Below are 23,204 nucleotides of genomic sequence, written 5' to 3' on the forward strand. Positions count from 1 at the left end.
TTTCTTCCTAGGCCACATACATATAGAACCTGCTGTCAGAAGCTTGCTAAAAACAATTTTTTTCCCTAAACAATACTGAGATGTTAGAGGGATAATAATACATTAATCCTCCCAAAGACCATATTTTCATTAAGGAGGTGGAGATAGTAAAACACAAAGCCTTGCTTTCTGGCTCCAGCTCATGGTGGTGAAGGTGCAACTTCTTTTGGCTGTCCTAAATCCGGGAGCCTGCAGCCACCCTGAAGCAATGAGACAGAGCCTCCACCTTCCTTGCCACCATGCCTCCCAAGTTTGATCCTAATGAAATAAAGTCATGTTTTTAAGGTGCACTGGTGGTGAAGTTGGTGCCACATCAGCTCTGGCCCCCCAAATTAGTCCTTTGGGTTTGTCTCCCTAAAAGGTTGGCGATGACATTGCCAAGGCAACTGGTGACTAGAAAGGGTTTAGGATTATGGTGAAATTTACCATTCAGAACAGACAGGCCCAGATTGAAGTGGTGCCTTCTGCCTCAGCCTTATTCGTCAAAGCTCTAAAGCAACCTCCTCGAAACAGAAAGAATCAGAAAAATATTAAACACAGTGGAGACATCACTTTTGATGAGATTGTCAATTGAGATTGCTCGACAGATGATGCACTGATCCTTGGCAAGAGAACTCTCTGGAGCTATTAAAGAGATACTTGAATCAGCCCAGTTGGTGGGCTGCAACATGGATGGCAGATATCCTCATGATGTCATTGATGACATCAATAGTGGTGATGTGGAATGCCCAGCAAATTAAAAGCTGAAAAAGTGCCTATTTGCAATAAATTAACATTTGACAACTACAACAACTCAAAGCCTTCCCCAAAGGACTAGCATTAGTGGTAGGAATTTAAGTCGCCAAATATGCAAAAGATAAAGGAAGATATTTTTAGCATATGGACAACTTTCTAAATGGAAATTGAAGAGGGACAGATTTTTACTTCAACATTAAGAAAAAACTTTCAAAGAAAGAGTTATCCAAAAGTGGGAGGAGCTATCTTAAGAAGAGTAGGTCCCTTCTCCCTAGAAATCTCAAAGTAAAAGCTGTTTAATACCCATCAGTTAAAGGCTAATAACATTGTATTAAAATACAAGTTGAAGCAAGTACATTCTAGTTTGAAGATCTGTGCACAGGTACTTATTATAAATTGAATAAAGGAAAAATTTGATCCCCCTTACTTATCACCATTCATTTTTTCACCTCTCCCCAGGTTTATCTCAAGGTCAAAGTGAAATTTGTTGAATAAGTATAAGCATCTGGGTCTTTAGATACCATTAACAGCTTGACCTAGTTGACAAAAGATAATCTGAGCTCACATGCTATGTACTTTTTGAAGAGAAAGAGGGGAAAAATAACAGCCAATGGGATTTAACAAGTCCTAAATCCAAGGTTAGGGAAATTCACCAAATAGGAGAAGAACCTGCACAGGCTGCTGCCTTTAAAGAAGTTGACTCATGTTGTACAGCAAATTGAAAGTGTCCAATAAAATCCCTCTGTGGTTTATATTCTCTCTCTGCAGGTTGTTTTCCTGTCTTCCTAAGGCTCTTTTAGGCAGGGGTACAGATTCCTGTGATTTAGGGGTAGTGCCATTCCCCATTAACAACATAATGAGTCAATTTTTAATTTCATTATAATTATGCACAGTTGTGCAGTTACCCTTAGGATCAGTCTGTCCATATTGGCTGTTCTTATCAAGAAAATCAAACTTGCAGATGATTTTTTTTAAGTAATCAGAAGATAGGGAGAAATCACAGATACTAAGAGGTTGGGTTAGATACCTCAATTGGTTAGAGTCTTGCATTAATAAGGCCTGGAGCAAGGATTATTTCCCTATGAGAATTAGTTGGTTTAATGGACATTGGCTGATAGTGAATATCTTTAACACTAAGAATGTCCTATTGGAAAAGAGAATGGTCTGTGAGGAAAGGATATAGATGAGTAGCTGTGTCAGATGTTTGTGCTTAATTGTTTTATCTTTGTTAGAAGAGAAGGCTCACCAGTGAGATGAGGAGAGAAAGAGAGAATGATTTATCTGGAAATGACCAGGATGTAAAAAACCAAAATACATAAATTTTATATTTTGTAAATTTTTATATTCTATAAGTTTTATAAAAAATTTAAATTATTAATTTACTTATTACTTTTAGGAATCAACAAGTCTTAAAAATACTTGAAAACTTGAAAAAAGATTGAAATTACAAATGATTCAGGAAAGAATTAGGGAAAGAAAGAGTGGGTAGCCTGATACAAACTTATCTACTGGAAATTCACAAAATCTCAGATGTCAAAGTAAACTCAAAGATCATCTAACCATATTGGAAAGAATTCCTATCTGGACCTATCCATGTGGTCAGACAACTTTGTCTGACTACTTTCCATGAAATAGAAGAAGCCACTATCTCCCAAGGCAGACAGTTCTACTTGTAAGAATATTTAATTGTTAGAGAATGTATCAAGGAAATCAAGCCTAATTTTTCCTCTTCTATTTTCACTTTTTTATTCCTGATTTTGCCCTGTGTGATCAAGAAGAATAAGTTTAACTTATTTTCCATGTGACAGACTATTTTTGTTTGTTTTTCAAAATTAAAAATAAAGTATGCTTCAAACTGTATGCAGACATCATCTGCTCTCTCTCTCAGAGAGAGAGCATTCTTTATCATAAGTCCTTCAGAGTTGGTTTGGGTTCCAGCACTGCTGAGAAAAGCTACGTCATTCACGACCAATCATCCTACAATATTGTCATTAATTCTGTATTCAGTACATTTCACATTGCATCTGTTCATGTAAGTCTTTTTCAGTTTTAGTGAGAATATCCTGCTCATCATTTCTTATAATTAAAATATCATTCCATCATAATCACATGCTACAATTTGTTCAGCCATTACTAACTGATGGCATACCCTCCATTTCTAGTTCTTACCACCAGAAAAGACCTGCTATAAATATTCTTATCCATATAGGTCCTTTTTCTTCCTGTTTTTCATCTCTTCTGGAATACAGACCTGGTAGTGGCATTGCTAGCTCTATGGGTATGTATGGTTTTATAGCCCTTTGGGCACAGATCCAAATTGCTCTACAGAATGGTTGGATCATTTCAAAACTCTTCTCACATTTCATTTTCCCTACATACCCCTCTACATTTGTCATTTTCCCTTTCTGTCCTATTAGTCAAGTCAATAGGTATAAGGTAGTATCTAAGAATTGTTCTACTCCACATTTCTCCAATTAATGGAGAATATTTTTTTAATTATGACCATAAATACCAGTGTTAATTCCATATGAAAACTCTTCATATTTTTGATCATTTACTAATTGGGGAATGGCTTTAATTTTTTATACATTTGACTCAGTTCTCTATGTTTGAGAAATGAGACCTCTATCAGAGAAACTTGTTTTAATATTTTTCCCCAGTTACTATTATTGACTATCCTATTACCCCACCCCCTTTATTCTATTCTTTCTTTCCTTTCACCCTACCCCTCCTTAAAAGTATTTTTCTTCTGATTGCCTCCTCCTTTCTATCACCATCACCCCTTTTCTCCCATCCCTGTACCCTCTTCCTTTCCTGTAGGTTAAGATAGATTTCTATATCTAATTGCGTGTATATGTTGTTTCCTCTATGAACCAATTCTCATGAGAGCAAGAGTCACTCACTACCCCTAACCTCCACCCCCTTCCACTCCTTGCAAAAGGTTTTTCTTGCCTCTTATAATGTGAAATAACTTACCCCAGGGGCGGCTAGGTGGCATAGTGGATAAAGCACTGGCCTTGGAGTCAAGAGTACCTGGGTTCAAATCTGGTCTCAGACACTTAATAATTACCTATCTGTGTGGCTTTGGGCAAGCCACTTAACCCCATTTGCCTTGCAAAACACCTAAAAAAAAAAAGAAATAACTTACCCCATCTCTACTTCCCCTTTCCCTTTCTCCCAGTACATTCCTCCATCATCCATTTATTACATCATTTAAATACATCCCTTTGTATTCAACTCCTACCCATGACCTATCTATATGTATACTGCTTCTAACTGCCCTAATAAATAATAATGTTTTTACGTCTTATCAGTATCATCTTCCCATGAAGGAATCTAAACAGTTCAACATCAAGTCTCTGTTATTTCCCTTTGTAGTTTACCTTTTTATGCTTCACTTGAACCTCATATTTAAAGATCAAATTTTCTGTTCGGCTCTGGTCTTTTTATTAGGAAAGTTTGAAAGTCCCCCATTTCATTGAATACCCATTTTTTTCCTCCTGATATAACATGTTCAGTTTTGCCAGATATTTGATTCTTGGTTGTAATCTAAGCTCTTTTTTACTTTCAGGAATATTATATTCTAAGTCCATAAAATCTGTCAAATCTTGTCTTATATTGACTGTGGCTGCATGATAATTGAAAGATATTTCCTTTTTTGATCATGACTTTCAGGTAGTATAATAATTTTAAAATTATCTCTTCTGGATCTATTTTCCAGAACAGTTATTTTTTCCAGTGTCTCATTGTCTTCTAGTTTTTCATTCTTTTTGTTTTATTTAATTATTTCGTAATTTCTCACAAAGTCACCAGCTTCCTTTTGCTGAATTCTATATTTTAAAGAATGATTTTCTTCAATGAACATTTGTATCCTTTTCAATTTGACTAATTCTGCTTTTTTAAGGAATTCTCTTCATTGACTATTTGTATGTCATTTTTCCATTTGGCGCAGTCTGTTTTTAAAATGTTATTTTCTTCAGTATTTTTTGTGTTTCCTTCACCAAACTGCTGGCTTGGTTTTCATGATTTTTCTCCACCATTATCACTTCTCTTCCCAATTTTTTCCTCTACCTCCATTATTTGATTTTCAAAATCCTTTTTGAGTTCTTCCATGAGCTGAGACTAATTTATATTTTTCTTGTAGTCTCTGGAAGTTGGAGCTTTGATTTTCTTTTCTTTTTCTGAGTATGTTTTGATATTCCTTATCACCATAGCAACTTTCTATTGTTAGGTTTTTTTCCCTTCTTTTGCTTGCTTGTACCCCCAGCCTATGACTTGATTTTTAACTCTTTGTTAAGGTGGAGCTTTGCTTCCAGGGTGGTGAGCACACTGTCCTGAATTTTGGGGGGGGTTTGTGTAGCTGTTTTCAGAAACACATCTGGGACCTGCAAGTTTTCAGTTCTTCCAGGCAGATATGATTTAAAGAGAGGTTTTACTACTTTCCTGATCTGTGCTCTGGTTGGTGGTTGATCACAAGCAATCCTTTCTGCTCTGGAACAGCAGCAAGCTCTATTGTACTACTGCTTTTCATCTTCCTGGGACTGTGAACCAGTTGGGTAAATCAACAGAATCCTACCTCAGAGATAGATAGCAAGGAGATCGCTATAATCTCCTTCTTATCCTCTTATTGTCTGTGGGCAGAGACCTCCAGATGTAGCTGCCATGGCCATTGATTGAATGACTCCCAAGGACCATTTGTTCCTGGTTCACTGGGGCCAGGTCTGGGCAGCTGAGGTCTTCCCTGGACTGTGCTCCTCTTTCACCCTGGTGGGACAGACTTTTCCTGCTAACCTTTCAGGTTGTCTTGGCAGTCAGTCTCTGGCAGTCTGAGAGGTCTGGAAACCCACACTGCTGCCACTAATCCAGTCACCAAGCCACCTGTTCCTGGATTACTGGGGTTGGTCCCCAGAGACCAGTGATGCACGGTGCTCCTCTCTCACCCTGGTACAACAGAGTTTCCCAGTGATCTTCTACATGGGTCTTGGGTTGGAAAATTGTTTCTCTGCATCTTTTTAGAGTCATTATTTAAAGGTGTTTGAAGGTTTGGGAAGCACTTGTACAAATCCCTGCCTGTATTCCATCATCTTGGCTCTTCCTACTTTCAAATACTTGAAGATTTTGGATGTTCTCCCTAAGCTCTCTCTTAAGGCTTCCTGAGTCTTCTCTTTCCTGTGTAAATATATTCATTTCCTTCCATCCATCCTTCTATTACATGAGTTCAAGATTTCTCATTGTGCTGGTTGCTTTTCTCAATATTCTTTTCCTGCTAATGATAGATGGTGAGCATTATGTTCATGTTTAGAATTTGGAATCCATTTCTGGCTCAAAATAAATGCAAATATTACAAGATCCTTCTAGGAAGATGGTTGTTGGTCTGGGTAAATAGAAAAAATCATCTCTACTGATACCTCCATGTTATGTTTGACTATGATACACATGAATTAATCTGAGAACCACAAGAAAAACTACTCATGAACCCAAGTTCTTCTAGTCCTTTAGGAGAAGGGTACAGGATGGGCTGGGAGAAAGAATTTTAGTTCTGGAAAGAAGCTCAGAGCTTAGAAACTAGTCTCATGCCTTCAAGCAAGATATACCATTCTTTGCAAATTTAAAAATACTATGTAAATGCCTATAATTATTGTTAATATTTTACACAGGAAGAACTTGAATCTTGAATGGAGGGCACACAGGTAGCAAACAATAGAACCATCATCTATCTGATCAAGGATCTTCCAAATCCAAATATCATATTCTTTCTATTACATTAAACCAGAAAAGTAAGATGTCCTGGGTCACATGAAGGAAGAATTATAACCACATGGGATCTCTGGAGTTATTATTTCATTTGGGGAAATCTCAGGTCTCAGTGGAATTTCCACATTACCTCTTACTTAAATTTTAATGATTTCAATGATAATTTCTTGGGACTGATTAATACAAAATTTCCTTTGTACAAGTCTACATATAGAACAGCTACTTGGCCAGATAAACTAGGAGTTGAATATTTGATTGGTATCCCAGACTTCTGGGATGTGGTGACAAGATTCAGGAAAACTTGAATTCAAACCTAGCCTCAGATATTTATTGTGTGATCCTGGGCAAGTAACTCACATTTATTAAGCACCTACTATGTAGCAGGTACTATATAGTTTATGTATTGGAGATTAAAAAAAAGTCAATGAGTTTCCTTTCTACTATGATTTACAACCCTAGCTGGTTCAGTTGTACAAGAAGAGAGCTTAGGGACCCACCCAGGCCCTCCTTTTATAGGTGAGACCCAAAAAAGTTAAATAATTTGCCCAAATCCACAGCTAGCTAGTGTCAGACCTGAGACTAGAATCCAGATTTCCTATCTCTTGTCTTTACATCTTGGCACCTTCTACATCACAGGAGAAAAATACTGGAAACTGCTTGTTGTTTAGACCTTTATGGTGGTTGTTGATGAACTGAGTGGGTGACTCTTAATACTGAAGATAGTGAGTGTTCCTTCTATATAGCCTGAACTTACAGTTTAATATAAAAGGTCATTGAAGCAGTCATAATTCAGTCTCATGAAGATCTATCTGCTTTGAGGTTAGTGAGGGTTTATGGGAATGAATAATAGAAAATGTGAGAGTGATTATAGATTATGACCACAATGCCTCCTTAGGGAAACAGGATAAGGAGATGCCTTTGGTGGATGACTCACTGTTTTGTATTTGAAAAACTGCAATAATGACATCTGGGGACAACCTTTAAAAGTCTGAGCTAGTGAAACATGACAGGTGCCAAAAGAAACTATCTGATATTTCTAACATAAAAATCATTAACAATGGATTCTTAACCTGGGGATTGTGATCTTGTGTTTTTATTTTTATAACTGTATTTTACCATAATTGCTTCCTTTATAATTATATGCATTTTATTTTATGTTTTTAGATACATTATACTGAGAAGCTTATGTGGACTTCACCAGACTGGCAAAGAGAGTTCACTGCACAAAATACTTCAAATGAACTTCTTATCTAGGTTAAAGCCTTATCTTCAGAAAACATGATTAAAATGTATTTTACATCATGGGTGGGGGAAGGCAGAAGAGAAATTGCATGTGTTAATTCATTAACACTAATATAATCAAGGAGGAGTTGATCTGATCAGCAAAGAATACACCAGGACTCTAAGGGTAATGGGGCATAGAACTAACTGGTAAGTAGATTTTCTTTTCTTTCTTTCTTTTTTTTGTTTTTATTTTTTAATTACAGAAGAGATTTTACTTATCTTTTCAAAGTGAAAAGATATTAAGTGACTTATTCAGAGTAACATAAATAGTAGCAAAGATTGGATTAGAATCTAGGAATTAGGAAGTGCAGGTTAGGTTCTTTCCAATGAAAGCAATAGAAAAAGAGCTGTGAAGAAAGACAGGGCACTATGTAACCAGAGCATAGAACCATAGACAAAGGAAAAGATGAGAAGGTATGAAAAGGGAGAAGGGGTAGTTATGAGCTTTCCTGAGCTCAGTTTTGCTTCAGATAGATTTACAATTCTGAAGGGAGTTAGAAGAAACAAGTAACTAGTTCTTCTCTTTATTAAATAAAAATAAATTCCCAACTCACCCCCTTCCACCCAATACAGTAAGTTCACTTACAACCACAATGTCAAAATGGAAAGGGAGAAATTTGTTTGCCTTTTAATTGTTGTTGTTATTGTTGTAAGTTATAGGAGTTTGGTTTATTTATTAAGTAAAATGTAGATGAGAAAATGGTTGATCAGGAACAGCTAGGTAGTGCAGTGGATAGAGCATCAGCCTGGAGTCAGGACTCCCTGAGATCAAATCTGGCTTCAGACACTTAATAATTACCTAGCTGTGTGGCCTTGGGCAAGCTACTTAACCCCACTTGCCTTGCAAAAAAAAAAAAAAGAAAATGGTTGATCACCTTTAAGAAAGAAGTGGGAAGAAAATAAAGTAGATGTTCATAGATTCAAACACAGTCTAACTCATATATCATCAGAACACAGATTTTGAGCTAAAAGGAATCTCTGAGGTCATTAAGCACACTTCCCCCCTTTTATAGATAAGCAAATAGAAGCACTGGGAAGTTGTATCATCTAAAAAGGGATTTGAGTACAAGTCTTCTCCACATTCAGTGTCCTATCCAGTATGTTACGTTGCCTCTCAAATTTAGTGAATGAAGAGATCTCAGGAAGAATCTATCTCAGGTCTTTTAGATTTTTTCTGTGTGTTATGGAGTTTTTTTGGCAGTCTAGAGGACACTATGAATCCCTTCTCTGAATGATATTTTTAAGTATGTATAATTGTATTTTGTCAAAATGCTGTTTCTGAAACTAGTGGTATAATTATGTGATTTAAAAAGTTTTCTTTTTTAATGTGATTTTTTATGCTTATATTGTCCTAATAGTCAACCAACTACACTTTCAGGCTATAAATCCAACCAAATCAAATTAATCTTATAATATGTTGCTGATATTTTATCAACACTTTTGCCTTAATTTTCTTTTTCTGCTTTAGACAAAAAGATATTATTTATATCATAAAATAAAACTATAGGATCCTTTTTTTCTTTAGTTTTTCAAGAAGTTTAACTAATATTAGAATTAATTGGTCTTTTATTGTTTGATAGGATTACTTAAATATCTGCCTGGTCATAGGGCTTTATTTTGATTTTGTTTCCACACCTTCTTTGAGAGTTTTGTTCTGGATTTGCCCATATCTTTTGACTGAGATTCTTTTATGACATCTCCCCATTTCCTGCTTTGTTAATCTGGATATTTTTCTTCTTTGTAATTATTCATCTACTTTACTTGTTATCATAATAATGCATAATGAGGTAAAATAGTTTTTTAGGAATTTTCTTTATTTCTTTTTAATTCTTTGCTAATTCCCCATTTTTTTTTTTTCCGGTCTTGATAATTGGTTTTCCTCTCCATTTTTAAAATAGATCTGCTAATGTTTTCTCTATTATCTGATTTCTATTTACAATTCAAAGTTTCTATTCAGCTCTGGTCTTTTCATCAGGAATACTTGAATGTCCTCTATTCCATTAAAAATCTATTTTTTTCCCATGTAGGATTATACTCAGTCTTCCTTTCTTCTTTCTTCATTATAGTGAACTTTTATTACTTCCCTTTTGAAATGTCATATTCCAAGATTTTCTCTCTTTCAGTGTACTTGATGTCAAATCAAATCTTAGCTGTAATTTCTGAGACTTGAAGTTTTTCTAGCTAGTATTTTTTTCTTTGTCTAGAAACTTTGGAACATCATTATGTGCTTTTTAAATTTTTTTTCCAGAAGCAGATCACTATATTCCTTCTATTTTCATTTTGGCATGTTGTTCCCATTATCTAGCCTCAGATACTAACTTTACTTATGTACCACTTAACCTTGGAAGTCACCTAACCTTCCTGATTCAGTTTCCTTAAATGTAAAATTGGCATAATGATAGTACCTGCCTCTCAGAGTATGTGAATCAAATTAAATAAGATTTGTAAATGCTTAGCATAGTACCTAGCACAGTTAGGCATTTAATAATTTTTCCCTTTCTTTTAGTAAGTCTGAGTGTTTTCATTTATTATTTCTTGATATAAGATATTTAAGCTTTGGTTTTGACATAGTTTTGAAGGAGTCAGATGGTTCCTAAATCATTTTTCAATCTACGATTTTCAGGTCATTTTAAAAAAAATAGTAGCTTCTTTACCTTTTTCCTATTTTCCCATCTCTTCCCTCCTATTTGTTTTTTTATGGAGTCATTAAACTCTGGTTGATCTGTTCTAATTCTCATGAAGACCATTATTTGGGCAAGTTCCTCCATCTTCTGATCTAAGTTTTTAAAAAATTCTTCCAGTATTTTTTTCCAAAGTTCTTACTTCACTTAAAATTCCATTTCTTAAATCTCTAACATTATTTATTTCAAGTATTCTTCTATTCCTGGTTTCTTTTTTCCCTCTGTGGCTCTGATTATGCTTTTTGGTGAAATTACTCACTTCAGTTGGATTTACTAAGCCTTTTCTTCATATAGAGCAGCTATTTCTTCTGTTTATTCATATCTCAAACATTCATTCCTGATTTAGGTTCTTGTGCAATAGCCAAACCCTGCCCTCCTCCCTTTCTACTTCTGGAAATAGCAGCATAAATCCTTGTTCGGTACTGACCTTGATTTCTTGGTTCCCATCTTTCCTGTTGTGTTTCCATTCAAAGAATTAGTAAGCTTTGTGTCCTCAGTCTGAGGACTTCTGAAGTCAGCTTTCCTAAGCTGTCCTTAAGAAAGAGCCTGGGGCACATTGGATGAAGTACAAGCCCTACAGTCAGGAGAACCTGAGTTCAAATCCAGCCTCAGACACCTGAAATTTACTAACTCTGTGAACTTGGACAAGTCATATAATCCCATTGCCTCCCTCCAAAAAGACCCCAATAGCTTTCCAGTTTTCCCATTGTTTTGGATTTAGATTCTTTCCCCTTCCCCACCTTGGAATCTTCCAAGTTTAGACATGACTGAAAGTCTATTCACTTGAATTCATGCAGTTTCCTCAGTGTGACACTTCTTTCAGTGGTCACAACTCCTGAATTTCTTTTGTACAGTCCTACAAAGAAACTTATGGATGTTTCTCCGTATGTCTTAAACTTTATTTTATTCTTTATGGAGGAATCATTGCTAGAGTATAGTTGTGAGGTGAGAGTTGTGCTCCTCTCCAATCTTACATGCAGCAATATTAACACACTGGGATTCTTTACTATGCTTTCTATCTCTAATTTGCCTTAAAAGTAACAATTGCTTTGAGCTCAGTTTCCTGATTTGTCAGATGTGAATGTCAAGTTATCAGATATCTAGGGACCCTTCTTGTTCTAAGACTCTTTGATTTGCAGAGTATATCATGTTGACTTGAATATAAATCAGACTTCCTAAAACAGCATCACTAAAACAGAAAATAAATAGACATATTTGGAAAAATAGCACTGATTATAGTGTATCATTTAGATTTTATATGAACAGGATTTGGCTGAGGGTATGGGAGAAGGCTATGTGTAGACTAATATGATTTGAACATCTGCTCTGACAGAGTAGCTACCCTCAGTTGGGTATAAAGAGAAGCGTGGGATGGCTTTGACTAAGAGCAATTACAGTTAACTCCTGGTTAACATAACCAACAATATAGTAATGAGTATTAAAGCCTCTGATGAAAGGCAATCCTTCACAGAACATAGAGGCTCTGCACAGCATAATGGCTTAATAACTGTGCCAACTTGCCTAATGGGATAATACAAGCTGGCTTAATTTAGCTTATGATCTAGGGCCAGACTCACTATAGGTAAAGTAGTTGCCTATATCATAGGAAACAAAGAAGACTGTGAAAGACTCCTTTATCCAGATTCCTCTCTGTCTCAATGTGCACCTATTTGTTTTTTCTGGTCATTCATTTATTAATTAGCCTAACATCATTTTTAAGAATCTGTTATGAACAAAGCACAAATATATGAAGTTTAAATCATATTCTTTTCCTCTTGAAGTTTGATTTGTCCTATACAGATGATTAATAAATGTTTATCGACTTGACTCATAGTTTGAAGTTCTACCTTAAAAGGATCTTTTCCTTTAAATAAAACAGTTTCCTCTCAATGAAGTCTTCTTTGAATACACATAATCATTAAGATCTTACTTCAAATTTGTAATAAAAATTCTTTCCTTCAAGAAAGGAGAGACCTAAAACAGAGTATTTGTTTTCTAATGGAGAGAGGATATGAGAAAAGAGTCAATAGTAGATGCTATTTTTCAGTTGTACGAGTCGTGTCTGACTTTTTGTAACTCCATTTGGGTTTTCTTGGCAAAGATACTAGAGTGCTTTAGCCATTTTCTCCTCCATCTTATTTTACAGATGAGGAAACTGAGGCAAAATAAGGTTGAGTAATTTGACCAGGGATATACAATTAGGCAGAAGAATGTGAGGTTAGATATAAACACAGATCTTCCTGGTGCACCTGGTTGGTACAATAGATCAAATGTCATTCATGAAGGCTCATCTTTCTGAGTTCAAATTTGCTTCAGATAGTGCCTAGTTGCGGGACTCTGGGCAAGTCACTTAATCCTGCTTGCCTCAGTTTCCTCTTCTGTAAAATGAGATCGAGAAGGAAATGGCAAACCTTTTCAGTATCTGTGCCAAGAGAACTCCAAATTGAGTCCTCAAGAGTCTGGCTGAAAAATTACTGAACATCAACAACAAAACTTCCTGATGATTCTATCCAATGTGCAGGCAGAGGACAGTTTTGTTATCAACTGGCTGAAAATTAATATTACTTAATTGTCAACTGAAAATTGCTTGGAAGTATAGCCCTTTCCACAGCTATTTGTATTTTTATGGGGCCATTTAGAAAGTTTAAAGCCCTTATGATTCAAAGAAGTGAGCTCATAATAGTAGAATTCAAGCAGTATGACAGGCCACGGGGAAGATATTTTTGAGCAGGGAAGCTTCCTGTAATGCTCTGTTGTAAAGGCAGTCTACCTTTTCTTCTTATTTAATAGATTATCTTTTTATGAAACAGTATTTGGATGATTTATCCATTCATCTTTGTTATCGAGTGGCATCATGCTTACAAAGTCTGGTGAAAGAAAAGTCCCTAGTTGCTGTCTTATTAATATTTAGTTAACTGATTTCATAAATCCTTTATCTTACTATATATTGTTATTTACATTAGTGGTACCTGGTTTTTAGGGAATTCAGTGGGAAGGTTTCTTATCTGTTAGTTTGTGAGAAACTAGCGAGAGGAAAATCAAATGTTCATCTACTCACATCTGGCGTTCCGCAGGGAACAGTGTTTAGACCCCTACCGTGTTTAACTGTATAAATGGTTTCTATCTATCATCTAAATCAGAACCATTTATGTGCAGAGTAAACCACATCAGATAAATATCTGCATGTAAAATCAACAGCAGAAGAAAAAAATGACTCCTATCAGTTTTCAGGGGACATTGAAATTGCCATTATTTTTTTCCTTTTTTTTTCTCTTTTTATTCCTGGTAGAAATTTAATTTGATTTGCAGCTAATTATTGCTTATTTTCTTTGCATCCTTTTCCTTCTTCTCTGTCCCTCCCCTTTTCAATCCTATTGGTAGATGAGGAATTCACTTTGAGATGGTTAGTGAATTGGTAACTCAGTGTCTAATATGATAGGGAAAAAAGATATACAGTTGTGAATCTATAAAACAGACCCAAAACTAGGGTGGTAATTCTATTTTTTTTTAGGTTTTTGCAAGGCAAATGGGGTTAAGTAGCTTGCCCAAGGCCACACAGCTAGGTAATTATTAAGTTCCTGAGACCAGATTTGAACCTAGGTACTCCTGAGTCCAAGGCCGGTGCTTTATCCACTATGCCACCTAGCCACCCCTAGTGTGGTAATTCTTAAAAATCTGTTTGTAATTACAGGTTTTCAGACTTCTTCTGTTTTCTGTTCTCTATGCTCAGTACAGAATGCCCATAATGGTTGGAAGGTTTTTCCCATTCTGTGATGGTACCAGCTTTTCTGAGACTGACAAGAAATATTTCAGATTGATGACCCAAATGTCACTCAAGTAATTGTCCCCTCATGGAGTATGAATTGTGGAAAAGCAAGTAAGTCAAACCAGAATGACAAGATCTCAGAATCATAAATGACCTCTAGTCCAGTCTCTATCTAATTACAAATTCCTTTCATAGAATCCCCAATAGTGACCATCCAGATTTTGCATGAAGACCTAGGAATGGGAGAGGAGGTAGTCTACTACCTCCCAAAGCAGACTATTATATTTTTAATAGTTATAATTGTTTGGAAGTTCTGTTTTGTTCTTTTGTTTTTGACATTATACCTTAAAAGAGCTACTAGAAGCTAATGAAACTAAGGGTTTTTTGATCTATAGTAAGATGGGTTATTCTTGCATCATTGGCTTTCCTAGGAAGTTTCAAAGGCTAACCCTGTTTACTTAATATGTTGCAAATTCCAAACAGCTCAATGTACCTAATTTCTATCCCCCTGGAGAATAAAATTTACTTTTTTATTCTGTTAACCATTACTCCCCTTCCCTTTTCCCTTACTCAGTCACTCCCTCATTCCCCCAAACCCTCCAACAACTAACACGCTTAATTTCCATCCCCTCGTTTTTGTATTTCAATGAATTCACTCTAAGTATAATGACCTGATTCTCAGAGTAGCTAGGAGGTCATGAAGATGATAGGAGAATTTTCTTCTTTGCTCAGGGTCATACATTCTTTGAATGGGTTAGTTGGGCCACAGGACCATAGATTTAAAACTGAAGAGAGCCTTAGAGATAATCTAGGTCAAATCCTCATTTTATAGTTGAGAAATCTCAAAGGCCACACTAGTTAAGGGACTTTGAGCCTTGAGATATTTTCACTAGCTCATGCCAGGAACTCTCTTCTTAATAATCTTTGCCTCCTGGTTTTCCCAGTGACTTTCAAGTCTCAAATAAAGTCCCACATTTAGCAAGAAGCCTTTCCCAATTATCCTTAATCTTCATGTCTCTGAGACTACCTACCCACAACTTATGTTGCATATATCTCATTTGAATATTATCTCCCCCAAATAGACTGTGAGCTCCTCAAGGGAAGATTCTGTATTTTGCCTTTTTTTTGGTATTCTCAACATTTAACATGGTAAAATCATAATAAATAGTTTTGTCTTGACTTTGGTCATATGGGTATTTAAGAAACAGGATGGGGAATTGTGCTACTTGACTGCAAATTCAGTACTCCTTTCCTTTTACCACACTGCCTCTATTGAGCACTTGCTGCTGCCCTGATATCTTTCCTTGGTCATGAGTTTCTGCTGTCAAATGAATTTGACAATAGGGCATTGAGGATTCAAGGACAAAGTAATATTCCTTAGAAATAAATAGCATTCGATTCACTCTTTCAACTCAGATGGTATTTGTGGGGAGAAAATGGTAGATTTTTCCTAACAGAGTTCTTCAGAAAGCAATGCTCTTTCACTGCAGATTTGGCTATTCTACCCATTGGCCATAGATGCCCAGATCACCAACCTAGTACTTTTATTTTTTCAGCTCTCCCTCACTATACAGTGCTATTCTCCAAGACGACTTCCATTGCTAAGTGCCTTTTTCCTCCCATTACTTCCATTTTTTAAAAAGAAAGGAGCTTCTCCAAAAGAGAAGCATTCCACCTATACCACAGAATGAAAAGAAGTCTTTTCCCCAAAGGCATCTGTATGATAAGCCTAAATTTTAATTGTGAGATAAATCTGTCTCCTCTTAAATAAATTTCCAGCATCAGAATAAGGATCTGAAGAGATATCACAACATGTAGAAATCACAAATTTAAACACTCCTTCAAGTTTAGTTCCTGAGAATCTATTCATTCTCATTACACAGATGTCACTCAATCCCAGTGATTACCTTTAAAACTCTAACTCACTCAACTCTTATCTCTGCAGGCCTAGTGAAGAGGCAAGGAGGACAGGTGATAATAATAGTAAAATAAGGGGTAGGTAGGTCAGAAATCAGGATTTCATTAAGTTTTGAAATTCAATTACACAAAGTTAGCTCCTTTATGTCCTCCCAGTTCAGTACAATTATTCAGGCACAGTGTTTAAATAGACAAGAAGTTATAGAAAGAACCCTTGATAATCTACTAGAGGTGATCAGGAAGAAATTATGTCCTCCAGAAAGAGTTGTGAAGGTCTGTTTGGAGTCCATATGGGTGATAGAGGCAAAAGTGACAACAGCAGCTGTAGCAACAGTAGTTTCAGAGCTCTTTACCCAGAGACGGTAAGTTGGGTCAACATAGCTCAGAAAATGATTAGAGGGAACCCTTTCCTGGCACTGGGTATACCTGGCACTGACTGATAATTCTATTGCCCATAGGCTGTTCTAAGATTGCACTTACAGGGTGGAGAGGAGCACTGGTGGTCAGTTACAAGGAAGCTGAAAGCCCTGGGTTCAGTTCCAAGACAGGAAAGAGTACTATTACTATCAGCTATAGAGAACAAGGTGTCCTACCTTGAAAACACAAACCAGCACCAAGAGCTTACAGATCCTCAGTGTTAACTATGAAAACAGCCATACAAAAAAGGATAAAGCTTGGGATAGTCTTCCTACCTCAAGATGGACAGTCTAGCTTTGATGCAAAATGCAAAGCAAGAAATAAACTGGGAAAATGAATAAACAACAACAAATAGAATTTAACTATAAAAAGATACTACAGTATCAGGGAAGACCAAGGTAATAAACACAGAAGAAGAAAATGATGTGAAGACAGCTACAAAAAAAGCCTCAAAGCAAATGCTAATTGGACCCAAATTTAAAGAGAATTCCTAGAAGGATTAAATAAAGTGATGAGTGATAAAGGAAAAATTGGGGAAAGAATTGTGAGTGATCTAAGAAAATTATGAAAAGAGAATTAATGTCTTTTTAAAAGATGCAAAAAAATACTGAATAAATACTTTAAAAATCATTATTGTTCTAATGGTTAAATAGGCACAAAAATTCACTGAATAAAAGAACTCCTTAAAAAGCAGAACTGATTGAAGGGAAAAAAGAGATATAAAAATCTCACTGAAGAAAATAATTCCTTAAAAATTAAAATTAGGCAAGAAACTAAATGAGACATCAAGAAACAATAAAACAAATTCAGAAGAAGGAAAAAAGAAGAAAATGTTAAATATCTCATTAAAAAACTGACCTAGAAAGTACTCAAGAAAAGATAATTTAAGAATTATTAAACTACCTAAAAAGCCTTGATAAAAAAGATCCTAGATATTATACTTAAAAAATTATCAAGGAAAAAAATGCCCTGATATCTTACATCCAGTAGGTAAAATAGAAAATGAAAGCATCCCTGATCATCTCTTGACTGAGATCTTAAAATGAAAACTCCCAGGAATAGTATAGCCAAATTCCAGAGTTCTCAGATCAAGGAGAAAATATTTCAAATAATCAGAAAGAAGCAATTAAAATGTTGTGGAGCTATAGTTGGAATCACTAAGTGGCTTCCATATTAAAAGAGAGGAGGACTTGGAATTAGATTCTAGAAGCAAAGGAACTAAGAGTCATTACCAAGAATCATCTACCCAGAAAAACTGAGTGTAATCCTTTAGGGGAAAAATAAATATTTGATGATATAGAGAACTTCTGAGCATTCTTTTCTTTAAGGTTTTTCTTTTTTTGCAAGGCAATGGGGTTAAGTGGCTTGCCCAAGGCCACACAGCTAGGTAATTATTAAGTGTCTGAGGCCAGATTTGAACTCAGGTACTCCTGACTCCAGGGCCGGTGCTCTATCCACTGTGCCACCTAGCTGCCCCCCTATTTCTGAGCATTCTTGATGAAAATCATTGAATAAATTTGATTTTCAAGGCTCCAGAATCATAAAAAGGTAAACATTAAAGAACAATCATAAGGGACTCAATAAAATTAAACTGTCTATATTCCTATGTGAGGTGATGATAATACATGTAAAATCTAAGAACCTTGCCATTATTAGGTCAGTTAAAAGGAGATTACATAGACAAAGAATGTAGGTATAAGGGAATTATATTGGAATGATCTCCTCCCCACCACAAAAAAGAAGAAGCCAGAAGAAAGAGGCGTAGACTTGGAGAAGGAGAAAGAGTGAGGAAGAAGGGAGGGAATTTTCTTATATAAAAGATGCATACAGGGAAGAGCTTTTATAATGGAGGGGACATTGTGGGGGTGGTGGCTGATAATGCTGAACATCACTCTTATCAGAATTGATTCAAAGAAGGAAGAATATTAATACACAATCAGTTGTTTGTAGAAATGTAACTTGTAAGGAAATGAAGAAAATGAAAGAAGAGGTGGGGGCGGCTAGGTAGCGCAGTGGATAGAGCACCGGCCCTGGAGTCAGGAGTACCTGAGTTCAAATCTGGCCTCAGACACTTAATAATTACCTAGCTGTGTGGCCTTAGGCACACTTAACCCCATTTGCCTTGCAAAAACTAAAAAAAAAAAAAAAATGAAAGAAGAGGTAAGGGTGATAAAGGGGAGAGCAGATAAGGAGAGGAAGGATTAGAACCAATAAAGATTTCTGAAGAGGGACAGGAAAAAATGAGAAAGAAATAGAAGATAATGGGATGGAGGGAAATACACAGTAATCAAAACCATGAGTGTGAATGGGATGAACTTACCCATAAAACAAATGAATGCAAGACTGGATTAGAAATCAGAAGTCAATATGTTGCTTACAAGATAGATACTTGAAACAGAAAGACACATGGGATTAAAATAAAGGACTGGAATAAACTCCAATATTCTTCAGCTCAAGTAAAAGAAAAAATAGGGATAGTAATCATAATCTTAGAAAAAGCAAAAGCAAAAACAGAATGAAGTAATACCAACAAAATTTGGAGTAAGTTTATCTGATAAAGACCTCATGTCTCAAATACATACCGAGTATAGAATTGAGTCAAATTTATAAAAAAAAACATGGTCAATTCTCCAGTTGATGAATGGTCATCATATATGAACAAGCAGTTTTCAGAAGAAGAAATCAAAGCTATAAATAATCATATAAAGTGCTCTAAATTATTATTGATTTGAGAATGTAAGTTAAAACAGCTCTGAGTTTCACTTCACACCTATCAGAAATTACAAATACTAGTAGTGATGAGAGAAAAATAAATATATAGTAGTTGTGAACTGGTCAGAAAAATTCTGGAAAACACTTTGGAATTGTGCTTTTTTACTCTTTGACCCCTCAATATCATTACTCTATCAGTATCCCAAAGAGATCAAAGAAAAAAGTGAAAGAGTCTATATGTTCAAAAATATTTATGGCATCTCTTTTGGTGGTGACAAAACATTAGAAATCAAGTAGATGCTCTTCAGCTATGTTTTGTCTGAACATGTATGGTATAGGATTGTGTACATTTGTGCTACAACAGAGGATGAAGTGGTTTTTGACAAACAGGGCAGGACCTGTATGAACTGATGCAAAGAGAAGTGAGAAAAATTGGGAGATCATTGTGCACAGTAACAACAATGTTGCAGTGATCCTCAACTAGAAAGACTTGCCTACTCTGATCAATACAATGATCCAAGACATTTCTAAAAGACTCATGATGAAAATTTCTATCCACCTCTAGAGTGATAGAGTGATGAGTTCTGAGTGACAATTGAAGTATAATTTTGTCACTTTATTTTTTTTCAAGAAAAATATGACTAATAGAAATATTATATTTCTATATGATTCTATATGATTTTACATGAATATTGCTTGTTTTTCAGTGGGTGGTGGAAAGGTAGGAGGGAGCAAATTAGGAATTCAAAATTTAAAAAGAAAAGAATGTTAAAAGTAAATAATACATTTAAATTTTTAAAAGAGGATTTGTCTATATATTTTAGGGAAATATTTATAATCAAAATAAAGCATAAAAATAAACTTTTAAAAAACCATAGAGAGCTCTATTAGGATAATTCTTTTTTTCTCATTCATGATCCAACAGATACCAAATGTTACTCAGTTGTCTTCTTGAAGAGGATATGAAAACTCTATCAGCTCCGTTGCTGCCCATCTTCTTTTGCTTCCAGCATTCAGGTGCTATGTCTCCCACTTGTGCTAGTAATTTCTACTGAATCTAAATTTAGCAGAATAATTCAACTTTCTCCCATTAGTCCTTCTATCCACAACTTCCCTTGGTACAACTAAGGTGGGCTATTCAGATTAACTCTGGATTTCCAAAAGAAAGATAAAAGGTGAAAGTACAGTCCGGTGTAGTTGACTATGCTGATGAAGGTACTGATTTTTGCCCTTCTGTTTTTTTAATTGATGTATTTTGTTTTAACATGTCAATAACTTTCCAATGAACAAATCTTTCATAATACAGTCTCATTTTAAAAAAAGTGAATTATCTATTATAGGTATTAGATGTAATTTTCTACCCAATACTTATTAAAAAATAGAAATTAAGAAAATGGATCATTACTTGAGTCAGAGCAATAGCAGTCATTATATTTGGCCTAAATTCTGTTGTCTTCTTTTATTTCTTGATATTCTTTACATTATCTATGTTTTTCTTTTCTGTATCAGTTCATATAAGTCTTCTCATGTTTTTCTGGGTCTTATCATTCCCAGCTAATCAAACTAATTAAAAACTTTTCCATCCCTTCCAGTTGAACTCCCCCCCCCCCACTCAGTATAATGTGAGTTCTTTGAGAGAAGGGACTATCTCACTTTTCCAGTTCATTAACCCTAACACTGAGCATCATATTTAACACATAGTAAGCCCTAAAATATTTTTCATTCCTTCATTTATTCCTTAATTTATTCTTCATGTAATTCCTTACATTACAGAAAAATTACTTCCTATACATAAAATACAATTTCTGGGTACACAATTTGTTTACCACTTTTTTTACTCTTTTGTTGTTTTCTGTCAGAAATAGTGCAACTATGAAAATATTAGGGTTATATGAACCTTCTTTCTGCCTTTGACCTGCCTAGAAAATGGTCTTCGGTTCTGGATTACAAAGCCGCATAATAAGTTAATTTTGTAACCATAGCATTTAATGAATAATATAGAAACTACATGGATAGTCATATAAGAAGGTGGTTTAAAATTGTGTCTTGCTCTGGTCCCTCTGAAACCACCCCTCCCCTTTAGTTAGTAGAGTAAGTTTATAAGTAACCAGTACAATGTAATAATGTCAGGAAGTAAGCTTGCAAAAGGGAAACTAGAAGTTACTTTCAGACTGTTCCATAGATCAAAGGGGCATAATGGTTACTTAAAAATTATATCATAAATTAACTAAAATCAAATCCTGAGACTATGGTCTAAATCAGAGGAAGTCAGCTAGACCTTCCTGTAAGAGCTTTTTAGTCCTATTAATTGCCATGCTCTGTAAACCTCAGATAAGCTCTAGACATCCTCAGGAAGACCAGAAGAACATCAAAAATTGCTGATAACTTTGAAATGATGTGCATATGTTAATAAACTAACCCCAAGTTGGCACAGATAAGAGTTAATCTGTCTCCCACGAAAACTGTAAAAATGAGACTTCAAACTCCTTTCCCCTAAGCACTCCTTTCCATCTAGGTCCATGCTGCCCCAGTTCTCCTAACTCTTATTCATAATTATATAAGTGACTCTCCCCCTTCCCAGTCTTTTTCCCATGCTACCTGTCTACCTTCACCACTTTACTCCTAACCACATGCTATTTGTCTCTATACCACCATCACCCACTCTATAATTGTGGTGTCATTTATCCCTATACCCTCTGTATTTTATTAATAAATAACTGAAGCATTATTTCCTGATGCTATCATTGTCTTTCCCAGTGAATATCCAAAGGACCAAGTTACCTGCTCCCACTTAATAAGTTTATAAATTAATTACCAATTCAAAAAGTCCCAAGATGTGTGGACTGCTTAAGAATATCACTTAATATTTCTGGGCATCAGTTTACTCATTTGTAAAAGGGCATTACTTCTTAGGTTCCTTCCAGCTATCCAGCTATGAACTTAATATTATCCTGTGTCTCCACCCCTCTGGGGGCTGATTTGTGGAAGCTAAATACATATTTTGAAACTCAAATTGTGATCTCTCTTTAGGCTTTTAATTCTTCTAGAAGTCCTACAGATGTTTGGAGATGGGAGAAGGGGAATGCTAAGTAGTTTTGTACTGAGAATTCTAATCTATGATAACATAGGTTAGAGTTTGGCCTAGGTGAAGTGGATAGAACACTAAGCCTGGATTTCAGTTCAAATCTATCCTAAGATACTTACTTGCTCAGTAATCTTGGGTAATAACTTATCTTCTGTTTCCTTCAGTTTTCTCAATTGTAAAGTGGGGATAATTATATTGTTTGTTGTGAGGTTCAAAGTCACTAAAACAGTTTCTGGCACATAATAAATGTTATATAAATACTATCTATTATTGTGATTAGGACACCTGTGATTATGCTGATGAAAAGCAGATCAAGTGAGGCAAAACATCTGTGTTGGAAGAATTCCTTTAGAAACAAGAGATGAATTCATGGTATGCATTAATCATTCTAGCAGACTATCTTCTCCACCTCCACTCTTGACTTCCCCATCTACTCTCAGCTTTCCATTTCTACCTTCCTTCCCTCATGCCCTGAAAAGGTCTGGCCTATATTAGGTAATAGGATTTCTGAATCAGAGATTCACTGAATTATAAATCTCTAGAGCTGAAAGGACCCCAGAGACCAGATTATTTGTTCTCCTTAATTTACAACTGAAGAGACTCAAACCTTTAGAGGTTGAGACTTTGCCAAGGATAGAACAAATAGGAGACTTGAACTCAGGTCCCATGATTCCTCAAGATCACTGAATGACTTTAAATGTTTCTGCTGGTAGAGTTGCAGAATCTTGGAGAAGAATCATGGTAATTGACCACCCTCTTAATTTTACAGAAAAAGAAACTACTCCATGTAGTGGTTTAGCACCAGAACTGAATG

The 23,204-nt window shown here is 35.5% G+C and overlaps 1 pseudogene; it reads left to right on the plus strand.

Annotated features, from left to right (window-relative positions):
- Window positions 1-278: 278 nt before the first annotated feature.
- Window positions 279-779, plus strand: LOC141494700 (large ribosomal subunit protein uL11-like; annotated as a pseudogene).
- Window positions 780-23,204: the final 22,425 nt, after the last annotated feature.

This window comes from Macrotis lagotis, chromosome 8, assembly GCF_037893015.1.
Source record: "Macrotis lagotis isolate mMagLag1 chromosome 8, bilby.v1.9.chrom.fasta, whole genome shotgun sequence".
In the NCBI taxonomy this organism is placed as follows: domain Eukaryota; kingdom Metazoa; phylum Chordata; class Mammalia; order Peramelemorphia; family Peramelidae; genus Macrotis; species Macrotis lagotis.